This window comes from Carassius carassius, chromosome 11, assembly GCF_963082965.1.
Source record: "Carassius carassius chromosome 11, fCarCar2.1, whole genome shotgun sequence".
Classification (NCBI taxonomy): Eukaryota; Metazoa; Chordata; class Actinopteri; order Cypriniformes; family Cyprinidae; genus Carassius; species Carassius carassius.
In genome coordinates this window covers 27,135,276-27,163,232 of record NC_081765.1, presented here as the reverse complement: position 1 = coordinate 27,163,232, position 27,957 = coordinate 27,135,276, and the positions used below count along the sequence as shown (strand labels likewise).

At 37.9% G+C, this 27,957-nt stretch overlaps 1 pseudogene; it reads left to right on the top strand.

Moving 5' to 3' along the window:
* Window positions 1-335: 335 nt before the first annotated feature.
* On the top strand, window positions 336-27,500 carry LOC132153285 (BRCA1-associated RING domain protein 1-like; annotated as a pseudogene).
* Window positions 27,501-27,957: the final 457 nt, after the last annotated feature.

The following is a 27,957-nucleotide window of genomic DNA, read 5'->3' as shown; positions in this document are numbered from 1 at the left end:
AAGTTTTCTCTGAGCTCGGGGTGCTGTTGCTGATGGCAGTAGATGTGCTGTCTGACAGACAGGTCTGTGCTCCAGGGGTCAGGGCGTTTAATGCTGCACAGGAGATTGAGTTAGTGGAGAGGTCATGCTGGTTCACTCATGCTGGTGCTGCTGTAGCATCAAATAAATTTTTTTAATATATACTTTCTGAATGAACATCCAATTTCTTTTTCAAGAGGTGTTTTTAAGTTATTGTGTCCTTTATTTAGTACTTGAATATGCACAACTTTGTAAGATGACTTTTATTTATTTTTATTTGCTGGTGCAGTGCGATTCTCTTTGTGATTCCCTTAGCCATGATCACCGATACCATACAGTCAGAAGAGAGGTCTATCCCGAAGAATAAGAACAACATCAAAATATGGTTTAGCCCAAATAGTCGTAAAGTACGCTGTTGCATTGAGAAACCTGTTGACTCAAACAAATCAAATGAAGTCCAGGGAAAGAAAGCCAATCCATCATCTTCTTCCAAAGACCTGTCCATCTTCAACTTCACCTCTTCCTCCCAGGAGTTTGGGCCATCCTCCCCTCCACAGGGGAAGGCAAATCAGAAAATAAAGAAAAAAAGGATCAGCCAAACCTCCAAACAAACTGGTTGTGGACAAAGGCCAAAAACATGGACTCAGACTATGCAGGAATGTAAGAGGCTGAAGCAAGAGGCTAGTAATCAGCAGTGCGCCTTTGGAAAAGAAGGTACTAAAGACAAGAAGGATGGAGAGGACGAGAAAGTGAGCTCTGTGGATGACAACAGAGGGTCCAGTAAGATAGTTTCTTTCCATTTCCCTCACAGCCAACCTGAGGAGACTCATAAGGCTGTCCATCAAGGACAGAATCAAATTCCCGGTCCCCAAAAAAGCATCCTAAGCAATTTGGAAATTGAAGACGCTGAGCAACAAAACTCTGCCACTTTGAGTTCACCATATTATGATGCACAGGATGAGCCTGTCACTGATATCCTACAAGAATCCAATGAAAACAGTCCAGGGCCTCCTCATCCTTCTCTTCCCAAAGTGCTTAAGATAACCAGAGAGGATCAGGACAGTGATGATCCACAGAGAATGCCAAAACAACCCAGAACAATTTCAAGATGGAAGAAGAGATCGTCTAGAGAAGAAACTGCTTCAACTGAAGACCACTCTCAGAGTCTGAGAATATCCAGACAGTCCAGTGAGAAGAACATTGTGAACCCAATCACACCAGCTACCCCTGACCTTGGGAGGAAGTCTTCAATTGTGAGACACAAACAGGCAAGTCCGGCTTACATGAAGAGGAACCACAACGGAGAGACGCCACTGCACTTAGCTGCCATAAAGGTTTGTGTTCACTTATATCCGCATGTTGCCAAAATGACATACATTTGTGCTAAAATAGGGTTTCAAAGTGACATAAAGTTGTGTTAAAATATAGTTTCAAGACAGCCTTTATCAAAACGTGGAAAATGTTTTCTTCTCCCATTTAAAAGTTGATAAGCACAGTAGGAAAACACTATATTGGTACTATGTTAGTCATTTTTTAAGTGGTATTTTGTATCGATCGACTGATATTTGATAATTGCATATGTGAATGCGTTATTTATGCTTGTTTTTCCTCTTTTTACATTTAGGTGACATTTTTATCATCTAAAGCTCACTTAAAATTTTAATTGAAAAACTTAAATAAAAAAAGAAAAATTTAATCAAGATGTTTTGTATAATCTAGTAAATTTCAAAGTAAAAATAAATTTTTCATACTACTAATTGTAATGTTGAAATGCCTAAATTAACTTGAAGCATTTAAAATGTTTAATTTTTCTTTATATATATATATATATATATATATATATATATTTTTTTTTTTTTTTTTTACAAAATAGTATAAATATATATATTTTTTAATATCTGCTATTTATCACTTCTAGGCCATGACTTGAAACTAATAATCGTCTCATAGGTGTTAACCATAATGTACATGTTGGTGGATCCCTATTTTTAGGTTGATCAATATCTGCTAACACAGACCTTTTGACCCTGGTCTTCTGAACAGGGTGATGTGGAAGAGGTCCGTAAGCTCCTTGCTCAGGGAGCCAACCCCAACCTGAAGGACAATGCAGGCTGGACACCACTGGTGAGCCAAGAGAAATCACACATAATTCTACATAAATCTTTTACACATAACATCCTTGTCTAATGTTTGAGGCTGTCTGGGCTGAAAATGGATGGAAAGCTTTTCCCTATATGTTATACTAGCATAATGCTATAGGTTCACTGAATACTATATTGTCTTAATGGTTATTGTAGATTCTACCTTTCTGTGTTTTTTCTATTTTTTTTCTATTTTTTTTTAGTTCCATTTAGCCGATGAAGTGTAATCAATGTAGCTTTTTGCATTTGAAAATGATCAAATGAAATATGAGCATTGGTAGTGCAAATTTTGTTTGTAGCTTGTACATTTACCATTACTGTAGTATTTAAGAAGTGACAAAATTCCACACATAGGTATAAAATAAATTCAGTGCACCAAGCATTAATGCTATGCTATGTTTTGTTTTATTTTATTGTTTGCTTTCTACAATATATTTTATTACATTAAGTATATTTTTGCAATATTGTCCTCTAAACTAAGGCATCATCACAATTAAAATGATCATGCTTTTGCAAGCTGTTTGGTCAAAACCACAGTATTTACTGAAAGGTTAAACTGTGTTGTTTGGGGCAAGTTGTCACATGTTAAAGGATATGAATTGATTTATATATTTTTAAGTTGCATTTATTTTTAAATCGTGACACTGTTTAAATTTTCAATGCTTTAATGTTTCAATAAACTGTTCAATAGCAGGTTTCATTGTGACAACTTACCCCATATAACATTATAGACAATGCTTACCCCATGTTTCAGTATATCTTTCTTTCCTTAACAGTACTGTACTTTTATAATAAAGTTTTTTTATAGCTTCTACGATTTGTGATTCTACAGAAATATACTTTAATAAGTGAACATACACTTAGAAATATTCAGTGACCCCTGCAAGTGTGACCCCTAGCTCAGGTTGCTTATGCTTGAAAATTTGTTACAGATGTACTTTACAGTTTTATTTAATGCATCATCATTTTTTCACATTATTGTAGACTGTTGAGAATTAGGAAATGGGATTCTTAACAGCTGAATCATAAATCTTCTATGCAAAACCTTTCAGAACTGAATAATAATGAACCACATCATGTTCTAAGTTTCTTAAAGAAAAATCTCTGTGAATATATAACTGCATTTCCCCTCAGTCATAAATCCCACAGGTTTATCTTAAAGGCTTTTGCCAAGTTGTAGATTCTAGGGAACTATTGGCTCCAAACTATTATTTTAATAATGCTATTGCTCTTTTAATCCTTCATAATAAGACAACATTGTTATATCTGCTACTAAGGCAATTATGTATTGTATTTGTGTTTGTGTTTTTGCAGCATGAGGCTTGTAATCTGGGTCACCTGGGAGTGGTGGAGGAACTGCTTCAGCAGGGGGCGCTGTTGAACACTCCAGCCTATCAGAACGACTCTCCACTGCATGATGCCGTAAAGAATGGGCAAATAGCAGTGGTCAAGCTCTTGGTTGAACGAGGCGCATCCCAAAATGTCCTGTGAGTACTTGACCTTACATTGCTTCTTAGTATTTTTGTGGAAGTTGGATATAATTGAAATGGTAATCTTTTGTAAAATCCAGTCAAAAGTTTTGAAGGAGATTGTGTTGTATGCCTTTATTCCTTTATTATTTTTATTATTATTGTTATCAATGTTCAAACCAGTTTTTGCTGTTTATATATAAATTTTTTTTATAAATTTTATTTTTTTTACATTTTTTTTAATGTGAACAAATATTAAGAGCACTTGTACAGAAATGAATATATCTCACTTGAAACTGTAACATTCACATAAAGTCTGACCTCATGGGTTTGACATACTCGGTCCACTTTGTCCAGATTTTATAAAAGATGTCCCTTTGAATCCTGAGAGAAAATGAGAGTTTTTCCATAGTGTAGATTTATTGAATTATGCTGATCCACTCATCGATGGTCGGAAGATCTTGTTTTAACCATTTCCTGGTTATGGCTTTCTTACTTGCTGCCAGTAGTATCCAAAGCAACCTCTTGTCCTTATTTCTCCAGTTACTAACATCCACATTGCCCAGATATACATTTTCCAAATCACAAGGCATTTTACTACCAAATATATGATTAATATGTTCACATATTTGTAACCAATAAGAGCTAAACAATGGACAGTCCCTGAAAATGTGGAAATGATTGGCTCCTGAGAATCCACAATACCACAGATCTCCGCTACCCTGGTGTCTCTTTTGAATAGGTGTGATGAAAAACCTGATTATATTCTTCCGACAAAACTCTTGCCAGGTGTTTGAACAAGTAGTGCACCATTGTGTTCTACATATATTCTCCCAACTTTCATTTGAAATTTGTATATTACCTTCAATTTCCCATCTCCTCTTAACATATTCTGTGTTAGATTTTTTACCATGTTGAATGGTTTTGTATAACTTGGAAACTAATTTATTTAGAGAAAATGATGAAAATAATGTTAAGAAAGTCTTTAGGAGCCCCAAGTTGTGTTTGTCCAATGTTACTTTTATATTTGGATCAAAATAATGCCTAACCTGTAAGTATCTATAGAAGTCGTCTTGGCTTAAACCATATTTGTTCTCTAAAGATTCAAAACTCATAAATGTTCCCTTGTGCATAAAAGAATAATAGGTTGTTATTCCTTTTGCAACCCCACTTTTTAATCTTCCATCAAGGGCATTTGGTCTGAAGTCAGAATCATACGCACACCACCTTAAAATTCTTGACAGTTTTTTTTAAGTTGCATATTTGCAATATTTTATTCCAGGAGTTCAGAAGAGACTCATAAATAACCTCTTCAGTTATATTGATATCTATTTGAAGTTTTTTGTCATTTAAAAGGGCCATAATTGGTATATCTTTCATAGTAGTCCCTTCAACATCTTTCCATCCCGCTGAATAAATGGGTGAACATAAACAGATTAAAGGTCTAATATGAGCAGCGTAATAATAATCCCTGAGGCATGGAAGGCCTAGCCCCCCTTTCTCCTTCATCAACTGCAATGTTTGGTATTTTATCCTATACCTTTTATTTTGCCAAATATATTTTGCCAATATATTATCCCATTCATCCAAATATTTTTGAGTTATCCAAATAGGAAGACATTGGAAAAGGTACAAAAAACGAGGTAGGATATTCATTCTAATTGAATCTGCCCGAGAGTGTAAGCTCAAAAATGGGATATTGTTCCACCTTTGTAAATCTGATTTTATTTTTGAGATTAGAGGCCAATAATTGGCATCAAACATTCTAGACGGATCTTTTGTCAGAACCGTTCCCAAATATTTAATGTTATCTGATTCCCATTTCCATTTATATGTTTTTTATCTTTATAGGCGGATTGTAATTCAACCGTAGAACCTGAGTTTTAGTAATATTGATTTTATAGCCCAAAAAGGAGCCATATTCCTCCAGTATTTTCATTAGTTTAGGAAGTGATTGAGTGGGATCCGTCAAAAATATTAATATGTCATCAGCGAATAGGGCTAACTTTTGTTCCCCTGATTTTAAAGTAACTCCTTGAATTTCTGTGCTCTGCCTAATCCACTGAGCTAAGGGTTCAATAAACAAAGAGAAAAGTAGTGCCGATGCCCCACAGCCTTGGCGGGTTCCTCTTTCTAGATTAATGGATTTGGATAAGTCCCCATTTATTTTGACTCAGTTTTTGCTGTTTAAAGTTTTTTGTTGAACTGTGATGCTTTTTTTCAGGATTGATACAATTATCATTGTATTTACTGTCACTTTTGATCAATTTACATAATCCTTGCAGAATACAAATATACATTTCTTTCTTTTTTTTCATTTTGTATTTTGTATATTGTTTTTTTTTTTTGGTGTGTTTTTTTTTTTAAGGTTTTTGCACCATCTACTGTAATGATAACTTTACAAATTAAAAGTTCCTAATCTTATTTAATTATTGATTTTAATTTAAGTTTTATGTACACAAACCAAAAAATAGGATTTGTCGTAAATGAATACATCTAGCATCAAACATTTATTGCAAATACTATTAAATGGATAAGTCAATTTACCTGCTTGTCACTGCACCTCAGCGCTACAAAATAAAAGATGTTGCAAAATCTCCACAGGTTGACACATTTCTACTGTTGAATGGTATACCATCACTTATACTTCTTAGCCCAGTTATGTGATGGTATTTTATTCATTCATTTTATAGGTAAATTTTTTGTAACTTGTGACTGCGCTGTGGTGTGTACCTGGTGTAGAAATGTTCGGGAACTTCTGCTCCGCTTCCTCCCACATGCCCTTTATCTTAATGAACTCTGTTTCCCCAAGATTGGCAGCGAAACCAGATGAACAAATGTTCATCCCAAGAGCTCACTGCATGCGTCTCTGCATCTCTTTTTGTCTGTCTGCCCTTTGTACATTGATTGACTAGTGCTGTGCTGTACTGGGAGTGCATAAAGCATCAGCAGATTTATGCTTCGTTAGTCAATGGTGAAGTGAAGCATCAGCTCTGTCATAGAAGCACTGCACAGAAGCAATCCACTCCTGTCACACATAATCAATCACTTTCACTCCTTGTGGTCTGGAATCGGAGCAGTAGGGCTACGGGTGGAACTGTTGTGGACAGAGCCTTCTCTGTAATGTGTTGTATGAATTGACTGGCACATCCCCGCAGTACCAGCAGTAATCTTTAATGCTTTTCAGATCTGAAAAGGCGCTCCTTGAGGGACCGGGAGGGTAGCAAGTACAAGCAAAACAGAGCCGGTAGCTTTAGTGAGCTACATAAGAAGCATCCTAACTGTCATCGAACCTCATGAGTGACTGATTTGGAATGCTCTACGTGGACAGATACTTTTTATTTTTTTTATGAAATGTTATTCACTAGCATGTAAAAGTTTGGGGTTGGTAAGATATTAAATGTCTTTCAGAGAAGTATCTTATGCTAACCAAGGCAGTATACAATTTAGTATAATTTATCCCTTCCTAATACTAAATTTTTCCAGATATAATAAATATATTTCTGATGTTTTTAAAGAAAATGTCTTATGCTCAACAAGGTTGCATTTATTTGATCAAAAATACAGTAAAAATGTAATATTGTGAGAAATTATTACAATTTAATATTATTTATCTTTTTAGTGCTAAATGGTTCTAAAGGTTCTTATACTCTTCAGTTAAATGCTTATTTACTAGGGTTCAAAAGTTTGGGGTTGGTATTTAATATTTTTATAGAAGTTTTATACTCCCCAAGGTTTCTTTCATTTGAGCAAAACACAGTAAAAGTACTTAAAATAACTTTTCTATTTTAATATATTCTGAAAAACAAGTCATGCTGGTTAAGGCAAAGCTGAATTTACAGCATTATTACTCCATTCTTCTGTGTCACGTGAGCCTTCAGAAATCATTCTAATATGCCAGTTTGGTGCTTTTCTTATTATTTCTAATGTTGAAAACATTTGTGCTTCTTAACATGTTTGTGGAAACCGTGATGTGTTTAATGAATATAACATTCAAAACAACAACGTTTATTAGAAATAGAAATCTGCCACTTTTGATCAATTGAGTGCATCCTTGTTAAATAAAAGTACTCTTTTACCCAAGATTTATTGGTAGTATATTTGTTCCTAGTTACCTGTATTTGTTAGTGTACATTTATGCTTCATCCCACTTTGATAGTAGCCTTATCTATCAACTTTTTGAATTAATAATGCCTGCTTGGCTGATTGTCAGCATCTGCAACAGCCATTGGAATATCAGTTTAGGCGACCACTAATCTTTTTTCAGCGTGTTGGTTTCCATTCTGACATTGCCTTCTCTCTGAAGGAAGTGTCCTAGGAGGCAACATAATTAAGATGACACCTAGTAAGGCAGTTTCCGTACTAGGCTGTACAATTCAATTTAATTCAAGTTTATTTGTATAGCGCTTTTTACGATACAAATCATTGCAAAGCAACTTTACTGAAAATTAAGTTCCTACAATATTTAGTAGTAGTTTATCAGTGGTGACTGTCAATTTATGTGCATATGACAGAAATTTTTAGAAAAAATTTATAGAACTTATAGAAGCAATTATTATATGATGTAATCACACTTGTAGCAATATTTGTTAGTTCTGTATGTTGTTTCAGGCTTGGCATCATCTGGCATCATCCAAATGCGAAAAAGCTCTACCTCCTTTAGTAGACTTTGCTATCCTAGGAACTATCAAAAGTCCAGCGTTTTGTGACCTTACGGAGTGTGATGGATTATAACGTGGTAGAAGACTAGTTAGCTACACAGGAGCTAAACCATTTAGGGCCATATAGGTAAGTAATAATAATTTGTTACTGATACGGAACTTAATAGGTAGCCAGTGCAGAGACTGTAAAATTGGGGTAATATGATCATATTTTCTTGACCTGGTAAGGACTCTAGCCACTGCAAAAACAGAAGAGCTGTGTACTAGTAGAAACATTTTAGATGGATTCGGCTTGCATAAGCTCGATTAGTTTTGTTGATGTAATCCGAGCTTTAATGCTTAGCGCCACCATTCTTGATTAGTTTGGTTATGTGGACAGGAACAGCTGGAGCACCTTCGAGGACTAATTTTCACATCTCCATTGATCTGTGATTTATTGGTCCTTTTACCGCTGGCATCTGTGTCTGATTTGTCAACTGCGAGATGGATGCTGTTGCTGAGAGGTTTTAGCTTACTAATATCTCTCTTTAACCGCATGGAGTGTTTCATTTTGCTGGAGGTGATGAATGCACACCTCCCCTTTATCAGTATGGGTAACACACACGCCTGTAGGTGGTGTCTGCGTATGAGACACTTTGGCATTATTGGATTTTCTCTTTTTGAGATTAGAAGCTGTGTGTCCCACCAAAACAAAATAATTTACATCCTATGGGAGTGAGAAGAGACTGTGGGCTTGTATGGGGGTGGCTCATGAATCCAAATGGAATTTTATGGACCAGTGGACCTCTTAATTGCCCCCCAGGTGTTATCTGTGCTGAAGCTTAATCTCAACATACAACCCTCTCCACTTTATTTTATTTCCACCTCTCTTTCCACTACCATCCAACAGGGACAAATGATCTAACGAGGGGCCGTCACACACTGCTTGCCAAACAGATCCTCTTCGGATTTGTCCTAGGCCTTAACCTCTCGCTTATCTGATAGTTTTGCATACTAAGTGAGTTGCACTGTGTAAACCAGGCTCTTTTTCACTCATGTGTGGAAGCTTGTTTCCGTGACTGAATAAAAAAGGTAATTGTGACTTCCCAAAATTCAGGATTTTCAGTAAACATCTCACAATGTAAAAAGTTTTCCCTCAGAATTTTGTGATAATTACAATTGCATGTTATAAAATCTGACTAATGATATATAAACTTGCAGTTCTAAGCAAATGTCATAATTGTAAGCTTACTTTTTTATGTGGAAACTTTTTTTTTTCTTTTTAGGATGCTTTTCTATTGTTTGAATAGAAAGTTTAAAAGAACAGTCCTTTTTTGTAATTGCAAACTTTCTTAACATTATAAACATCTTTGCTGTCACTTTTGATCAATTGAAAACCATCCTTGCTAAATAAAAGTATTAATTTTCCTATTAACTTTTACTAAAATTATAATTAACATAGGAAAATATTCTAGAGTAAAGCATGATTTTTCTTGCTTTTAAAAAACAAAACGTATTGTTATAAATATAAAAGTTCCCCAAGAAGAAAATTGCATCAAAATTAGAGTAATATAAATTCAGATATATATCTTTTGTTTCCCTCTGTTTCCTCTATGACTGTTTTAGACAAGACTTGTGAGCGTCCTTTTGAAACATAAAATGACAAAAGGGTCATCTTACATCTTTTAAATTTCACAGCCATGCAAAAACAAAAGCTAAAAGACAAATTGATATACGTCTTGTGAGTTTTTTTCGAGTTTGAGGCATTAGTAGGCTTAACAGAACACATCTAGAGGATACAATCCTTGAAAGTGTTTTTGTTTTTAAAAAAAAGAGTACTTTGCATAAATTATACATATGTCTGTGTTTTTCAGGAATATGTTTGGCCTACGGCCGGTGGATTATGCATTGACTCCAGAAATGCAGGAGGTCCTAAGAATGGCCCCGGAGGCACCTCATCCTATAACAAGCACCCCGAGCCCTCCCACCAGCCTCACTAAGGTGGATTACCCAAACCCGCCTCGCAACCAAACACACTCAAAACCAACAGATACAAAATGCTTGTGTTTTGTACATCATTTTGAAAGTTGCTTTGAGACGGCATATGTCAAGAACATAAATGCAAATGAAGTGTGCAGTAGAGTTTATTTGTATTCTTGCAGGCTGCAGGCTGTGTGCGAGAGACGGGTCCAGTGGTTGTGATTGGCAGTCACCTGATGCAATAATTAAAACTCCATAATCATCGGGAAGAAGGAGGCGGGAACCGGCGGACAATCAAACAAAGACTTTAATAACAAAATAAACACAAAACAGCGCATCAGCCCCTCACGGACGACTGATGCGCACAAATAAAAACCGAAACATAAAATAAAGCCCAGGCCTGGTCCTCTCTCGTCCTTCACTGTCGTCGCTCCAGTTTTATATCCTTCCATCTCCTCTGTGGGACTCGAGACCGGTGGTGGGTCGCAGGTGTCGCTCATTTCCCAATCACTCCACCGGCCTCGCTCGTTCCCACATCCCTCGGCCCCACCCCACTCTTCACAGTGCTCAAGAAACATTTCTTATTATTAGCAATGTTGAAAAAAAATCTTCATTTTACATACAGGTCTTAAAGGTTTTAAAGAACAGCATTTATTTGAAATATTTTGTAACCTTATGTCTTTATTGTCACTTTTGATGAAGTCATGGCTGAATTCATCATGCATCCTTGCTGAATAAGAGTATACATTTCTTTAAAAACAATAATATTCATGACAAATTAAGTCTGTGCAAAAACAGCTTTATGTTTTTCAACATAAGTTGCAAACTAAATATTTAAAACAGTAAAATTAATATTATAAAATGGAATGTTTTTGAAGAACCACATTTGTAGAAGTTGTAAAATGGCCAACAAACCATCTTTAACCCTCTGGAGTCGATTAACGCGTATACGCGTTTTGAGTCATTTTCTCCTGATAACCCCGAAAAGAACTTAAATTACACTTTCAGTTTTGATCTTACAGATAAGAGCAATACATCAATCGAATCTGTAAAGGGTCTACTTTTTTATGTATACACCCATAGTAACAACAAAACTTCACACATCAAATCTTAAAGGTGAGGATAAAAAAGCTGAGGATAAGATTATTTCAAAACCACGTGGATGGCTAAAAACAGCTCAAGAAAACAATGAAACATTTTCAGAGCAGTAAAATGAAGTGTCTCTTCTTTCTTTGCCTTTCTTCCATCACATAGAAGAGCATTGCAAGGCATCCAGCTGGAGCATAAGAAGGATATTTTGAAATCTTACATTATGAAATCAGCACTTTCAGTGACAAATCTAGCTCTCGCCGAGTCTTTCGACTCCTCCAGAAATCACAACAAAAGATAAACAATGTGGAGTGTCTCAAAGTTGGAACAGAGTAGAATTAAAGTAATTGAAGCAGTTTCCCATAGGCTGCACATAGCTGAACAAGGGCAAATGCAATTTTCTCGAAGAATGTATTCTGTGCATTTGTCACACAACAAAGTGAAGAGCTTTTGGGTTTTTTCCTTTTCTAGAATTAAAATAACTAGGAATCTAGGGATTTGTAGCGAACCACTTCTGTACTAGGAGCCTCAAAATAACGTGTCTTTGTTTTCCTGACATTCATTGAGCAGTGTTGTTAAAGTTAACAAAAAGTATTATAATTTGTTGTCAGTAACTAAAATGAAGATTAAATATAATATCAGTATTAGGTGAAAAAAAAAGAACTGAAAGAAAAATAGCGCTAAATATAAATTATATATATATATAAAAAATGATGAAAGCACATAACAAAATTACTAAAACTAAAACGAAAACTGAAAATATAACAGTAGAAGCTAATTCAAAATATGAATTAATGTTGCTTTCTATGGCATCATCCTAAATTTGATGATCTTAAATAAATTCAAATGAGCTTTAGACATAACCAAGTATTTTTTTTTAATGTTTACAATGCTTGTTTCTCAACAGAAGACAACATTACTACATGAATAGTAATTTATTTGTTTGTTTATAGTAATTAACTGCTTCCCTCTTTGATTAAACGTTTATTCCCATGTGGTTGTACCAGATGTTCCCATCATGCCCTCTACCCTGACCACACTGCAGGGCATACTCAACGGCTGCTGGATTCTCCGTTTCAGCTGTAAGTAATGAATCAAAGCATTAGATTGTTGTAAATGTTTATGCTTCGGTAAGTTTACATGAATATTAGTACAATTGGAATATTTCTGAATGCTGAGGTTTCTGGATGATGGAAATATACATATAAATATATAAATATAGTGTTCCTGTAGCTCAATTGATAGAGCATTGCGCTATCAAGCGCAAGGTTGGGGGTTCGATTCCCCAGGGAACACATGATATGTAAAAATGTATAGCCTGAATGCACTGTAAGTCACTTTGGATAAAAGCGTCTGATAAGTGCATAAATTTAATTTAATTTTTATTTAAATATACCGTAGTCCCCAAAGAAATAGATCCTTGCATCCAGATTTGCAAAGATATGTACAGGTGAGCAGTGTTTACTCTGTGTTGTTCTTGAACAATGGATATTCTGTGGAGCAAACCAATATAAAATAACTGTAAACCTATGAGAAAAATATTAATAATATTGTGACTTTGTAGTTTTTCTTAAATATGAAAATGGTTATAATTTTATTCTATTCTATTTGATGCAGCTATGAATTTAGCATGTGGTCCTTGTTCTGTGTTATTTAGCACTGCGTATTTCCATATGTAAGATTCAGATCAGTTTCATAGTGAAAATTAGTCTATGGCTGAAGTGCCGCCCACTCATTTTGCTCCAAATTAAAAAAAATCTCTAGCTTTTTTGAGTCTGCCTTCTTGCTACATTTATTTCTATCAACATCAGAAGTGAACGAGTGCAGCCTGAAGGAATCATTGCTGTTCTTCTGGTGTTTGTTCTCCAAAATATCTATTTTGATATAGGTTATTATTAACATATTTGTTATCCATCTTTAATATCCAGCCCATGGCAGACAACTCCTATTGAAGGCAGTTTAGTTAGCAGTTTAAAAAAATTACATTTTACATTTACATTTAGTCATTTTGCAGACGCTTTTATCCAAATCGACTTACAATTGGGGGATACATAAAGTGAATCTTCTTAAAGGGTTAGCTCAGCCAAAAATGAAAATTATGTCATTAATGACTCACCCTCATGTCGTTCCAAACCCGTAAGTCGTTCATCTTCAGAACACAGTTTAAGATATTTTAGATTTAGTCCGAGAGCTTTCTGTCCCTCCATTGAAAATGTATGTACGGCATGGGCGTAACTTTGTCTACACCATTGGGGGGGTTAAACTCACGTCATATTTATTAATTTATTTATTGAATAATTTTTTTGTGTTAAAGGTAACATGCTAATTTGCCGTTCCTGTATTAGAAATCCAATGTGATACTTTTACTGATTAAAAACTTAACATCAAATAAGAGCATTAAAAACTTTCATATGAAATGAAAGTGCAATTATATTATCACTTTGCATGAGATAAGACTCAAAAGTAGATAAAAAAAATTGTGTTTGCATTTAGCCTCTGATAACATCAAATTCAGAAACTGAGAAAATACAAGTGTGGACTAGTTGTGCTTTGATTCATTTTGTCACTTTGCAAACTCCATGCAAAAAGGACAAAAATAAAATAAAAGTAACAATAATCTCAAATTGAGCCGGAGGTGGTAAATTCCTAATAATGTAACTTTAATGTAAATTAACTAATGTATTTTTTTAGGTATTTTAATAAGATAGATACCTAAAATACGTTCAACTAACGCGATCGTTATAAAGGTTTTTGAACAACAAAACACATCCACTTACACATATTTGACAATTGGAATATCAGATATATCCTGCTATAGATAACAAGTTTGTGAAATTTTGAGTAAAAAAGGAAATAGAAGCAGATTATCAGTCAATCAGCGCTATTGTTGCTGCGGTGTGACAAGCAATGAATGACGCGTTTCCATGGGAACCATAAAGTAATATTACGATCAATAACGGTCGCCTTGAAAAACGTTTTAATGTGTGAAAAGGTTAAGTAAGGCTTACATTTAAATGTGTCTTTGTTTTGTTTGAGTTTGTCATGTCTCTATTGCCCACCAGAGGGCCGCGCCCGCACCCCACACTTTGCGAAACGCTGAGCTAACTTAACAGCTAACTTAGCAATAGGGATACCTCCTTTTGGTCAGGATTTTTCCTGGTATTTTTTTGCTGGTGTCGACCAACAATGAAAAATCATTGTCTGGCTGCCTTTCAGTGTCCTTTTCATCTTTCCGTCAGCTTTCTCCAACCATTCATCCCATCGACTGCACAAAATAGTGAACAAACTTGGTAGAGAAAGCGGGTTGGGTAATACCAAGTATTCGGTGCGGTGGGCGGGGATGTACATTACAGATTTTTTTAAATATGATACTATCTTTCTTGCTGGCAAATGAAATTAATAAAGAAAACAAACAAAAGTATTCATTCTGAATATTCCATATTTATTTTAATCTAAATAATGCGATGATATATGGTGGTGGGGGGTTATATTAGCTGGATCTGATTTTTGAGGGGGTCATGACCCCTGTAACCCCTGTGCAAATTACGTGCATGATGTACGGTATACTGTCCATGATCAGAAAGGTAATAAAAACATCATCAAAGTAGTCCATGTGACATCAGAGGATCAGTTAGAATTTGTTGAAGCATCAAAAATACATTTTGGTCCAAAAATAACAAAAATTACGACTTTATTCAGCATCGTCTTCTCTTCCGGGTCTAAGCAGGGACTGTAGGTGGGGGGAGTGAATGTACAGTGATATATTGTATAACTATGTTTAATTATATTGATGTTAAAATCGTAGTTGTTTTTTCAGATTAATCACAACGGAATTTTTGGGCCAAATTGTGCAGCAATAAATTAATGTCTCAAATGGAAGAATGAGTGCGTGAGTAAGTGAGTAGGTATCACGGTTCAGTTAAGTACTTTATACTCTTACTTGAGTAAATTTTGGGGGAAAAATCTGTACTTTTACTTCGTTACTGTGGGCGACGCTTCTCTCGTTACTTTATCTTAATGCAATAAATGTTATAAATGCTTCAGTTTATTCCAAACGCGCCGTCGACTTTTCTCTGGGCAATGAGCGATGCCCATTCGCGAATGATTCATTCTTTTGAGTCAATTCTGTTCAAAGGCTTGATCAAACCAATTGGCAAACGAGTGAGTTGGTTCATGAATCAGTTTGAATGAGTTGTTCAGTTCCCTGCCGCACGCGCTGAGCATCTGAAGCGGTTCACTCAGAGTTGTAGCGTGTCTGGAACTGCACTGAATTGAAAGCAAATCTGCAAAGGCTATTATTTGCTAGCGATTGAGATCATTATTAGATGAACACCGCGTGTGCTGTCTACTGTTTAACAGGTAATAACTTGGGCTACATTCGATTACAGTACACGATACCACTGTGACATTAGTTTGTTGTACGTGTGTGGCTTATAACAGAGGGGAGTCAAGTTGAATGCAGCTTCCAAAAGACAAAAAAAAAAGCCGATGAAGATTTTATTAATTTTAATACAATCACACCGGTGCACGTACGTTCAGCAAGTCATAGCAACAGCTGCTGAATTCAGATCTGTGATTGCTTGCTGGCGCTGAGCCAGAGATAGATGTGTTTTTACAGCAGTGCGCATTATAACCAATCACACATGATTCTTTTGGGCTTATTAAAGCATTGGCCAATCAGAGGATGTTCCGATGAGTCATCGCTGAAATGCCGGTGCTTCCTTCACTCGATCACTGACTGAATACCTCTTTCTGGCGAATTCTCTCGTCAGAAACAACAAAGTGCAGATGTGTGTACGAATCTTTAATTAAGATATTGATTTCACAGTGTTAACAGTTTCAGTGATTTTAATGGGAGTTTCTGAGAGTGATTGAAATCTAGACTGTCAGTGAAAATGATCTTTGATTATGTAAATGTTATTTGCTCTCTTTCTGAACAATGAAAGATTAGTAGCAATATTTATATCACATTAACTTTCAATGTTAAATTCACATTTAATATAAAGTCAGTCGTATTAAAAATATGTTAGGGCATAACACCTATATCTGTTACTTAAGTAAACAGACAGGGTTTTATAATAAATTACATAAATTGGAGTAAATGCTGATGAAATATATACATTTATACACGCACACATACATTACATACATTTTATCTATATATCTAAATAAAAATAGGCTCAGTATATATGACCCAAAGTAACTAGTAACTAACTACTTGAGTAGATTTTTTATCCGATACTCTTTTACTCTTACTCAAGTAACAATTCAAGACTAGTACTTTTACTTTTACTCGAGTAAATATTTCTAGAAGTACTTTTACTTGAGTACAGTTTTTGGGTTCTCTACTCACCTCTGCCGTGATGTAGCATTTTCACCGCCACCGCCCTCACGGGGTCACGGGAAATGAACACTCTAATTAAAGAGGCAGAGGAAGTGCAATTACAGCTCATGATTACTATGGAAGGTTCTGCGCTCCTATACTATAGGTGTTATCGGTGTTCTGTTACCATGGGCTGGGCTGGATATAAAGATACACAGTGACAATTTGAGTGCAGGAATACTAATCCTGCTAATGGCTCAGCATCCAAAACATTTTATATAAATTGGATTTTTCATTATGATAAGGGACTACGGAGGGAGGTGGACAGAAATGTTTGGTTACTCCTACAATTTGATTGTCATTCCAGGCCAGTTTGCACATGGTATTGTGATTATTTTATATTATATTACTTTTATTGTGTAATTAAAACACACACACACACACACACACACACACACACACACACACACACACACACATATATAATTAGCAATATTTTGGTAGACTAAAGTAAAATAAGTCAAGATATATTCTAATTTATATTTATTATATACAGCTTTTATTTTTATATGTAATACACATAAAACACACATTAATGTTTAAAGGGATCATAAGAAGCGATTTCATGTTTTTCTATGTTCTTTTTAGCAACGTCATATGACCCCTTTGGCATTTAGTCTGAAAGCTGTTTGCCGCCTTATGCTTACCAAGGCTGCATTTTATTTGATAAAAAATAATAATAATAAATAAATAAACAACAGAGCAATATTTCTTTGATGAATAGAAGGTTTAAAAGAACAGTAGTTGTTAAAGTTTTTTTTAGCATTATAAATGCCTTTACTGTCACTTTTAATACATTTTTAATCAGTTCCAAATTTACATGAAAATACAGCTTATTTTGTCAATTATATATAGTATAGAGTTCATCTTTTTTTTTTACAAGTACATTTGGAAATAGTATTAAAATAAAAACAGGTTTTCAAACTGCTCAATGTAAAGACACATAGGACAGCCTGTCAGTTGGAGAAGCAATGAGAGATCGAGCTAGAATCTTTGCTCTCCTCTTAAACGGCTTCTTATGTATTTTTAGACACTCTACAAGGTCCCCATTTATTCCCCTTGCCCTTTTTCTGTCGTCATTCTCATTGGAACAACAGACAATAGCTTCCTGCTCTTCCAGAGCTCTTCAGTCATGAAAGGGCTATTTTAACCAGACGTACAACTAGGGCAATCTGAGCAGAACACTATCAAATAGTTGTAAACAAGTTGAGCGGGCGAAGGTGGTTTGTAATGGAGGATTTATATATATATATATATATATATATATATATATATATATGTATGTGTGTGTGTGAAGCAGAAACTGTTTTTAAGACCACCTTGAGATCACTTGTAGTATATTGTGCTGAAGTCCTTGTGTGAAGAATTGTACCTCACAGAAATGAACAAAAAGATTGTTTTCACCCTTGTTGAGAGAGATCCACGATCCCCTCTAGCTTTGTATCTTCCTGCCCTCAAAATCTTGTCCTGCTGTGTTACTTTTCCCTAGTGAAAGTCATAAAATGCAGCATAAGACTTGCAGAATTTAAGTGTGCATTGCATCAGTGCTGTTGTACTTATTTGCTTTGAAACGGCATATTTCTTTTACACTTAAAAATAGTTAATTCTTTCATTTTCATTCCAATTTTTTTTTGTAAGAAAAAATAAGCAGCTAATAATATAATAAACGAATAATATAATAAAACTGCTAATATAATACTAAAATTATAAATATATTAACCGCTATATGTATAATTATGTAGCCATGATTTATCTTTGAAGGGGAATATTCTTTAAAATGTTTCCTTCTATATTCCACTGGAAAAAATAATAGCATACATGGTTTAAAATGGCATGAGGGTTTTCATTTAAAAAATGAAAATGAAAATTTTCAGGTTGTGTTCTCATGTCATTTTGTTTTAAATCTTTAATGATTTTTATATAGTAAGTGCAATAACATTTATATTGTTATTTTTCGAGATTAACATTTAATGGCTTGAAGTAACATATTTTTGTTCATTTTAAGCCTCTGAATAAAATTGAGTATTGGCATGGAAGTCTCGCACCCTTCTTCCCTCTAAGGCGTGTCGAGTCACGTCTAGCCTAGTTGGGAAATCCTACATGGCCGCTGGCCAGGCGGCTGCTTCGCTCCACTCTATGGCGGTCCTCCAGGCCTACCAAGCAGAGCTATTAAAGGAACTAGACGAAGGGGAGGGTATCACACCCTAGGCAGTAAAGGAACTACGGACGAGCAACGAATTTGGCGCTACGTGCTACCAAGCATACCGCTCGAGCAGTGGGCCGTTCCATGGCCGGTTTGATTACAGTTGAGCGCCACCTCTGGCTTAATCTCACCGACATTAAGGAAAAGGACAAATCTTTCCTCATGGATGCCCCTGTTTCCAAGGACGGTTTGTTTGGAGAGGCTGTAACTTCAGTGGTGGAAAAATTCAGGGCAGCGAAACAGCAATCAGCCGCTTTCCGCCAGCTGATTCCCCGCAGACCCAGGGAGGTTGAACGCCGACAGGCGCCCGCGCGTTCTCGCTCGACCTCCTCTCACCGCCAGCGAGTTGCCTCTCGGGAAGAGCCTTCACTTATGGCGCCCCCTCGCAAGGACTGGGGCCCTAAGGTTTTCCCATCGGCTCGCCAACATCAGCGCAAGAGGTTAAACCTGAGTTCGACGGCTAATGCCTCTCGTTCTCGGGCACCGAATAGCAGCTCCTGATCTTTTCGCTGCTTGCCAGGGACTGTGCCCTCTGCCAGAGAGCGCTCTTGGACCGCTTTCGCGCATCCAACACTCTCATTGCAGTCCCCATGCTCAAACTCTGTCTCGCCGCAAACAGCGCCTCGAGCAGCATTGGATCGAGCTGTAACGCCAAACGCTCCCTCAGACATTCTGCGCAATCCTGCTTTCAGAATTCGAGGGGCGATTCAAGGGTCCCGCACAGACGACCCGTTTATGACGGCTCGCACAGCCGCCGCTTTTTCGCTAGCGGCAGAGCCCGATGTTCAATCTGTTGGTCTAATTCCTGCCGTGGACACGTTTCAGGATTATACACAACGAGACGCAACGGCTTTTATGCATACACTTTCCCTGTGCACGAACGCCAAGAGCTTTTCGGGCCCGGACGTTTTAACGTGTATGACTCCGTTGCAGGAAACGAAAATTTTGAGACCGCTAATATTGTTTCGGGCTGCGTGGGAACGCTTGCCCGGGATTTCTCAATGGGTGTTACGCACAATTTGACACGGATACACCATTCAGTTTCGAAGAGGCCCGCCTCCTTTCCGCGGAATTCTTTCCACGGTGGTGAAACCGATGGAAATAGCGGTGCTGCGACAGGAGATCAACTCTGCTAAGCAAAGGGACTACAGAAGAAGTACACCCCTCTCAGATGGAGTCAGGGTTTTACAGCCATTATTTTGTGGTACCAAAAAAAGACAGCGGGTTGCGGCCCATTCTGGATTTACGCCGTCTGAATCTTGCACTCAGGCTGAGCAAATTCAAGATGTTGACGGTAAAGTCTATTTTGCCTCAAATTCAACCAAACGACTGGTTTGTCACGATCGATCTGAAGGATGCATACTTTCATATTCAGATCATCAAGAGACACAGGAAGTTCCTCAGATTCGCTTTAGAGGGCAAAGCGTATCAGTACCGCGTTCTTCCCTTTGGCTTAGCTCTGGCTCCCCGCACTTTCTCAAAATGCATGGACGCAGCTCTGGCCCCGTTGCGGCTCCAGGGCGTTTGTGTTTTAACTACTTGGATGATTGGCTGGTGTTAGCGCAATCGCAGACTCAAGCACACTCTCATCGGGATCTTGTGCTGGATCATTTAAGCAGCCTGGGCTTACGCACAAATTTCCAGAAAAGTGTTTTAATTCCCTCTCAACGGATAACCTTTCTGGGAATAGACTTGGACTCTCGCGCGATGACAGCAAAGCTTTCTCTCCCGCGCACTCAGTCGATTGTGTCATGCGTGAGGCGCTTCAAAGCTTTTAGGTCTAATGGCAGCAGCATTTCCCGTAATTCGTCTGGGATTACTTCACATGCGCCCTTTTCAGTGGTGGACAAAAAGACGAAATATTTCACCCCGTTGTCTTCCGCATCAGACAATTTCGGTGACACGGAGGTGTGTGATGTCGTTAAAACTATGGATGTCAACCGAGTTTCTCCTGACCGGAGTTCGGCTGGGGATTTGTGCTTCCCGAGAGACTGTCACGACGGATGCGTCTTTGACCGGCTGGGGAGCTGTTTGTCAAGGGCGCCCAGCCCACGGAGTGTGGACAGCGGCGCAACGCAGTTGGCACATAAACAGGTTGGAATTACTGGCTGTTTTTCTGGCTCTCCAGTATTTCTCGAACCTGCTGATCGGTCGTCATGTGCTGCTCAGGTCAGACAACACGGCGGTTGTGTCATACCTGAATCATCAAGGAGGATTGCGCTCTCGGCCCCTGTGCAGGCTGGCGAGGCATGTTCTTCTTTGGTCTCAGAACAAATTTCTGTCGATCCGAGCTATTCATGTCCACGGACAATTGAACTTCGGAGCGGATTTGCTATCCAGTCAGACTCTGGAGCAAGGGGAATGGAGATTGCACCCCCAAACGGTGAATCTCTTATGGCAGATTTTCGGAGAAGCGAGAGTGGATTTATTCGCGCCGGACATGACTACGCATTGCCCGCTATGGTTCTCCCTATGCCCTCCATCGCCCCTGGGCTTGGATGCGTTAGCTCACAGCTGGCCCAGGACCAGCTTGTATGCTTTTCCCCCTATTTGTTTGATCCCAGCGGTATTATGCAGAGTACGGCTGGACAAAGTGAAACAGCTGCTGCTGGTGGCTCCGCGGTGGCACACACAGCCGTGGTTTGCAGACCTGATCAATCTGTTAGCGGGCTCTCCATGGGAGATTCCCCTCAGACAGGATTTATTATCGCAAGCACAGGGACTGATTTGGCACCCGAGGCCAGATCTGTGGAAACTGTGGGCGTGGCCTCTGAGCGAAGTGAGTTAGTATGTCCCGGTCTTTCTGTTGATACTACCGAGACTATACTGAATTCCCGAGCAGCTTCTACGAGATGCTTGAACGCATTCAAGTGGAGACTGTTTACGACCTGGTGTGAAACTCATAATGTGGATCCAGTTTACTGCCCAGTGGCTTCAGTACTGGAGTTCTACCAGCCACTCTAAAGGTTTATGTGGCAGCCATTTCAGCTTACCACGAGTATATAGATGGTGCCTTGGTGGGCCGTCATCCACTGGTTTCTCGTTTCATACAGGCTGAGGCCTTTCCGCCCCGTGCGAGTTCCTTCATGGGATTTATCCATTGTGTTGCACGGTTTATCAGGGCATCCCTCTGAGCCCTTGGAAATTGTACCTGATAAAATTCTGACTCTGAAGACGATTCTTCTTATGGCTTTATCCTCCCTCAAGAGAGTTGGGGATTGACAGGCTCTCTCTGTTTCACCTTCATGCATGGAATTTGCACCAGGCTCTGTGTAGGTGTTGTTGCGACCGAGGCCTAATTATGTCCCTAAGGTCGCGTCTAATCCCTTTCGCTTTCAGCAGGTGGTCCTGGAGGCTTTATCCCCTGCTGAGGCGGGGTCTGGAGATCTAAGTCTTTGCCCTGTGAGAGCTTTAAAGACTTATGTGGATCGTACTGCCCCATGGCGTGAGTCTGACCAGCTGTTTGTCTGTTTTGGACATAAAAATAAAGGCCATGCGGTTACAAAACACGCATGTCACATTGGCTGGTGGAGGCAATATCTTTAGCCTATGAGGCGCGCGGGCTCGCTTCGCCCTTAGGAGTTAAAGCTCATTCCACGAGAGCAGTGGCTTCTTCTCGAGCTTTTCTCAGTGGATCTTCCTTGGATGATATCTGTGCTGCGGCAGGTCGGTCCTCACCGAGCACTTTTATCAAGTCTTGCAGTCTGGATGTGAGGATGGCTCCTGGCTCCCGGGTTCTCTCCGCTTGAGCAGATGCTTCCTTGGATCCCAGCTATCAGGTACGTCAGGCGTTATGGTATAGCGTTCCCATAGTGGTGACGTCACCGCAGCATCGAAGTGACCTATGAAAGGGATAATCTTGGTTACGTATGTAACCATGGTTCCCTGAATAGGGAACGAGATGCTGCGGTCCTGGCCGTGCCGTACCTTGATAGCATTCTTCTTTTTCAGTCATGAAATCTGAGTGAAATGGCGCGCGGCACCCAGGTATACGATACGTACGCATGCGTGGGGCAGTTCCAAGCGCTATTTGGCCAATAGGATTGGCGGGATGGTATAGGGCTTCAGACATTCGTCACACCGAAGGTGTTCCCATAGTGGTGACGTCACCGCAGCATCTCGTTCCCTATTCAGGGAACCATGGTTACATACGTAACCGAGATGATTCTCCACGTTTCGGAGATATCCTATTTATCTCATTTGGGTATTCAGAGGCGCCGTAATGCACGTGATTACGTCATCACATTTTGCCAACATTGATTCGTCAGAAGAAACCAATGCTTTAGTTCCTCTGAGCCAAACAGAAATGTTTGTAGACGCTTAGTCCCACCCCCGAGCCCAGATTGGTTCAAACTGTACCATGTTTAACCAATAAGTAGTCTTTTGAACTATTACTTAGCATATTGCTTTTGAAATATGAACGAACACAAAGTGAAAGTAAAGTCTGTCGCGAGTGCATGGATACAAACACAAACTAATACATTTGCATTAGAAAACTCTCCGAAAAAGAACAAACAAAAAAACACACGACAGAGAACTTTGACATAAAACAAATCAAAACCAAGGATGAAACAGTGGTACATAGCTGATAAAGCACTGGGATTTCTACATTGGATCGCTAGGTGATGTCTTGGTAAAATCGATTCTGACCCATTACTGGCAGCGGATTTCTCATGTATATGATGTCTGTTATGTTTAAATAATTATATAAATATATAGTTCATAAAGATAGTTTACGCATATTATTTCTGTTGCTCTCTGAATATTTCTCACTGATTTTGTGTAGTATGTGAATCATTTGCACTGTATTGTTGAAGACAATTTGTGCAATTGTTTTTATTATATGCTGCATAGTTTGTGTTTATTGTTCATACTCAGATTGAAAATATATTTCTCAGAAGAAGAAAAAAATTTTGTTTTGTTTGGTGTTGTTATCAAATAACACTCTTTCCATTTTCTTTACTCATTAAAATGATTTTGGACATCTCTAGTGTTAGTTAACGAAATAGGCCTGTTTTTTTACTTAAAAGTGCAGATAACAATATTGTAATAAATGGCTATAAATTGCTTGGGGAATGGTATATCTAAACAAAATTTTATTTTAAAGTGTTAAACACCCAGACACAACTTTCTAAAGAAAAATATCCAAACTTTAGGACTTTCTGTTTGAGTACAGAGTAAAAAACACCCAATTGTTGCTTGCATTTTTCTTAAAATTCTGTAATTTCATTCATTCTTTGAGAAAAACAATAGTAAAACTGAGACTTTAAATGAGTTAAACTTAAACTGTAAGTCCTCCTGTTTATTATGATATATGGGACTTGATGCTGACTGCTAGAATAGGTCTGAAAAACAAAGAAAAGTGCAGGTGTGTCAGGCGCCCAAAAAATGTTCTAGGTCTTTAAGGGTTAATATACTCTCAATATTAATATAAAATATTCTCAATGGTTTCAATAGTACAGCTTTTTCAGGATTGTGTAATGAGCTATTAGTAAAAAAAAAAAAAAAAAAATGTAATTTTGATCAGTCGCTTTTGATCAATACTAATACATCTTTCATGAATAAGGGTATTAATTTTGTTTTTTTTTTAATTCTTACTGATCCCAAACATTTCAATGGTGCTGCATATTAAGTTAAATGTGAATATTACTATAAATTGCTATGTTGCAATTATATTGCAATTAATAACTATATCCACCAATAAAACAATATGCGTATATTGTTTTATTGGTGGATGTAGTTATTAATTGCTCATTTAGTGAAAAACAGTTTTAAAATCATACTTTGTTTACTTTTTTAAAATAGTTTTTTGCTGTTTCACTAAAGTATTTTAATCAAAATTTGGTCAACAGTGCATAAATATGCATTGATTTTAAATATTGCCAAAAGCCTTAAAAGTATTAAGAATATTCCATATTGTGCTGATATTTATCAAAGATAACAAGCCTTATAAATGCTGTACTGTAAATACTGGTTACCTCTGCAACATCATTGGAATATAAAATTCACATTCCATAGTTGAATTCTGTATTTATTTGTGTAATATTGCAGCTATTTATTGTGAGGCTTAAATGGCCCAAGTCTAGCATGTTGACCTCTCAACAAGTGCCAGTTTCTCATATAGGTAGATCTTTGCTTTGGGCATCTTATGACTTCCCTGAGCTGGCATTGTTGCAGAGTTATCCAGAACAGAGCAAAAGCCTGTTACTTTAACCCCAAACATCCTGCAGCAGCTTTCATCAATGACACAGAAGTGGCTCAGACTTACCTCTTTCTTTACACTTATCTCTTTGTGGAAGGTTGTTAGTTGCTCTTAGTTGTGAAGGACTCTATTTAAATGTTTCTGTAGTCATGGAAAACCTGTATGGAATTATATTTGCTTAAAAAAAAAAAAATTAACGTAACTTTTTCAGAAACTATCAAAAATATGCCAGTGACGTCATTGTATTTTTTCATTGTATTTTTCTTCTTTTATACTGGCATATTTTTGATAGTTTCTGAAAAAGTTACGTTCAGTCTTATAAAGTTACGTTAATTTTTTTTTACCAAATGAACTCAGTCGCACAAATTTAACAGGCTCTTCAAATATGATTCATTCTTTGTTAATGTTTTTCAAAGATTCGTTTTCGTTAATTGTGGATTCTGAATGCATTGCCACAGATTTCGCTTACGGTGTTTTGACACAAACCTCTCGTGGGGGCGGGCTTAACAGTGATCTACTCTGATTGGATAGTGAGCTTTTGATGGACAGGTGCTCTCTGAGCTGCAAGTACAGACGTCACTCAGTGGCGCACATATTGGAAAGCTCTTGCGGTGATTTGTATACAATACGTCATGCTTTGTATTACTAAATATGAAAATAATATTTTATTGTCTGAGTCTGTAAAGATGAGCTCTCAGGAGAGACACGGAGCGGCATTATCTTCCTCCTCCGCTTGTCCTTCAATGCAACTTGAAGTAAGCTTGTGTTACTGAAGTAACCAATAACATCGATACAAGTTTTATTGATGTTACAGTGTGCAACAGTTCGTTGCGGTGTTATTATTGTCATTCACAAGGAGGAAGATGATGCCGCTCCGTGTCTCTCCTGAGAGCTCATCTTTCCAATATGCACGCCACTGAGTGACATCTGTACTTACAGGTCAGAGAGCACCTGTCCATCAAAAGCTCTCTATCCAATCAGAGTAGACCACGGTTAAGCCCGCCCCCACTGCGAAGCGTACGCGAAATCTGTGGCAATGCATTCAGAATCCACGATTAGCGAAAACGAATCTTTGAAAAACATTAACAAACAATCAAGCATATTTGAATAGTCTGTTAAATTTGTGCGACTGAGTTCATTTTTTTCCATTTTCAATGTGTTTTTCTTATTTTGTAATGGCATATATTTGATAGTTTCTGAAAAAGTTACGTTCAGTTTTATAAAGTTACGTTCATTTTTTTTTGAAAAAAATATAATTCCATAAACCTGGAATAATCCAGGAATTTTAAATGGAATTCCCTGGAAATGACCTTGAAATGGGTAAAAATATTAAAGTCATGTACATTTCTATGGCCAGTAGCTCAGCATTTCATCAGCTAGAAATGTCTCTATGAATGATTTAGAAATCCTGATTAAATAATCATGAAGGACTAGAAATGCCATGGAAATGTATTGGTCAAAAGGGTGACCAATATTTATGTATCACCTTGAAAAAGGCAAAAATTATTTCTCCACTGTGACTTGCAGCTAGCACACTTGTATGTTGAGCTTTGGTGCTCATGTGGGAATTGTGGGATCGAATCTGGCCTCTATTGTGACCCAGTCTGCTTTCTCCCTCTTTTCCCATTCAATTCCAGTCATCTCCACTATCAATATGGCAAACACAAACGAAATGCCAATAAACACAGTGCAGGTCATTACAGGATGCCATAAATTATATATTCAGGTACTTTATTAAAGCTTTGTGTACTAAATCACTCATTTTTCTCATACATCTTTAGCTGCCTCCCCTCTTTGATGGCTGCTTCTTCTTCATGCTGGGCTCCTTCTGCAAGCCACCTAAAGATGAGCTTGTAATCTTTAGTCTCAAGAATATCCATAAAAAAATAATAATTAACAATAATAATATGGCAAACACAAACGAAATGGCAATAAACACAGTGCAGGTCATTACAGGATGCCATAAATTATATATTCAGGTACTTTATTAAAGCTTTGTGTACTAAATCACTCATTTTTCTCATACATCTTTAGCTGCCTCCCCTCTTTGATGGCTGCTTCTTCTTCATGCTGGGCTCCTTCTGCAAGCCACCTAAAGATGAGCTTATTCAGTTAGTGAAAGAAGGAGGAGGACAACTTATGAATCGCCAGCCCAAACATGATAGTGATGTCACGCAAACCCTTAACGCGGCAGCATACCATGCCCAGCCTGGTTCAGACCAGGTTCTCTGCACCCAGTATATCTTGTATGATCCTCAGAGCTCCTACAAACCCCAGAAGGTCCGGGTAGGTAAGGTTTGGTCGGCTCCATCTACATGGCTTCTGGACTGCATAGGCTTCTGGACTTTCAACTCCTGCCAGTGCCTGAGCACTAGGGCAGGGGTTTTCAAACTGTGGGTCGCGACCCACTCGTGGGTCACGGAATGGAACAAGGTGGGTCGCACAAAGTCACTTGGCTGCAGCTAATTTTGCGTTTCAATGACACACAGACACTAACACAGTTCAGTCTAGGGCTGCACGAATGTGACGAGTGGGGCGGGGCCTAGTGCCATGGGAACAGAGCTAGGCCGGTGGAGTGATTGGGAAATGAGCAACACTCACCGGTCTCAAGAACCACGGAGGAGATCGGAAAGATACAAAAGAGGAGCGATGACAGTGAAGGACGAGAGAGGACCAGGCCTGGGTTTTATTTTGTGTTTGTTTTTTATTTGTGCACGGCAGTCATCCGAGAGGGGCTGTCGCGCTGTTTTGTGTTTATTTGGTTATTAAAACTTTGTTTGATTGTCCGCCGGTTCCCACCTCTTTCCACGAAGGAGTCATCGAGGCGGTGGG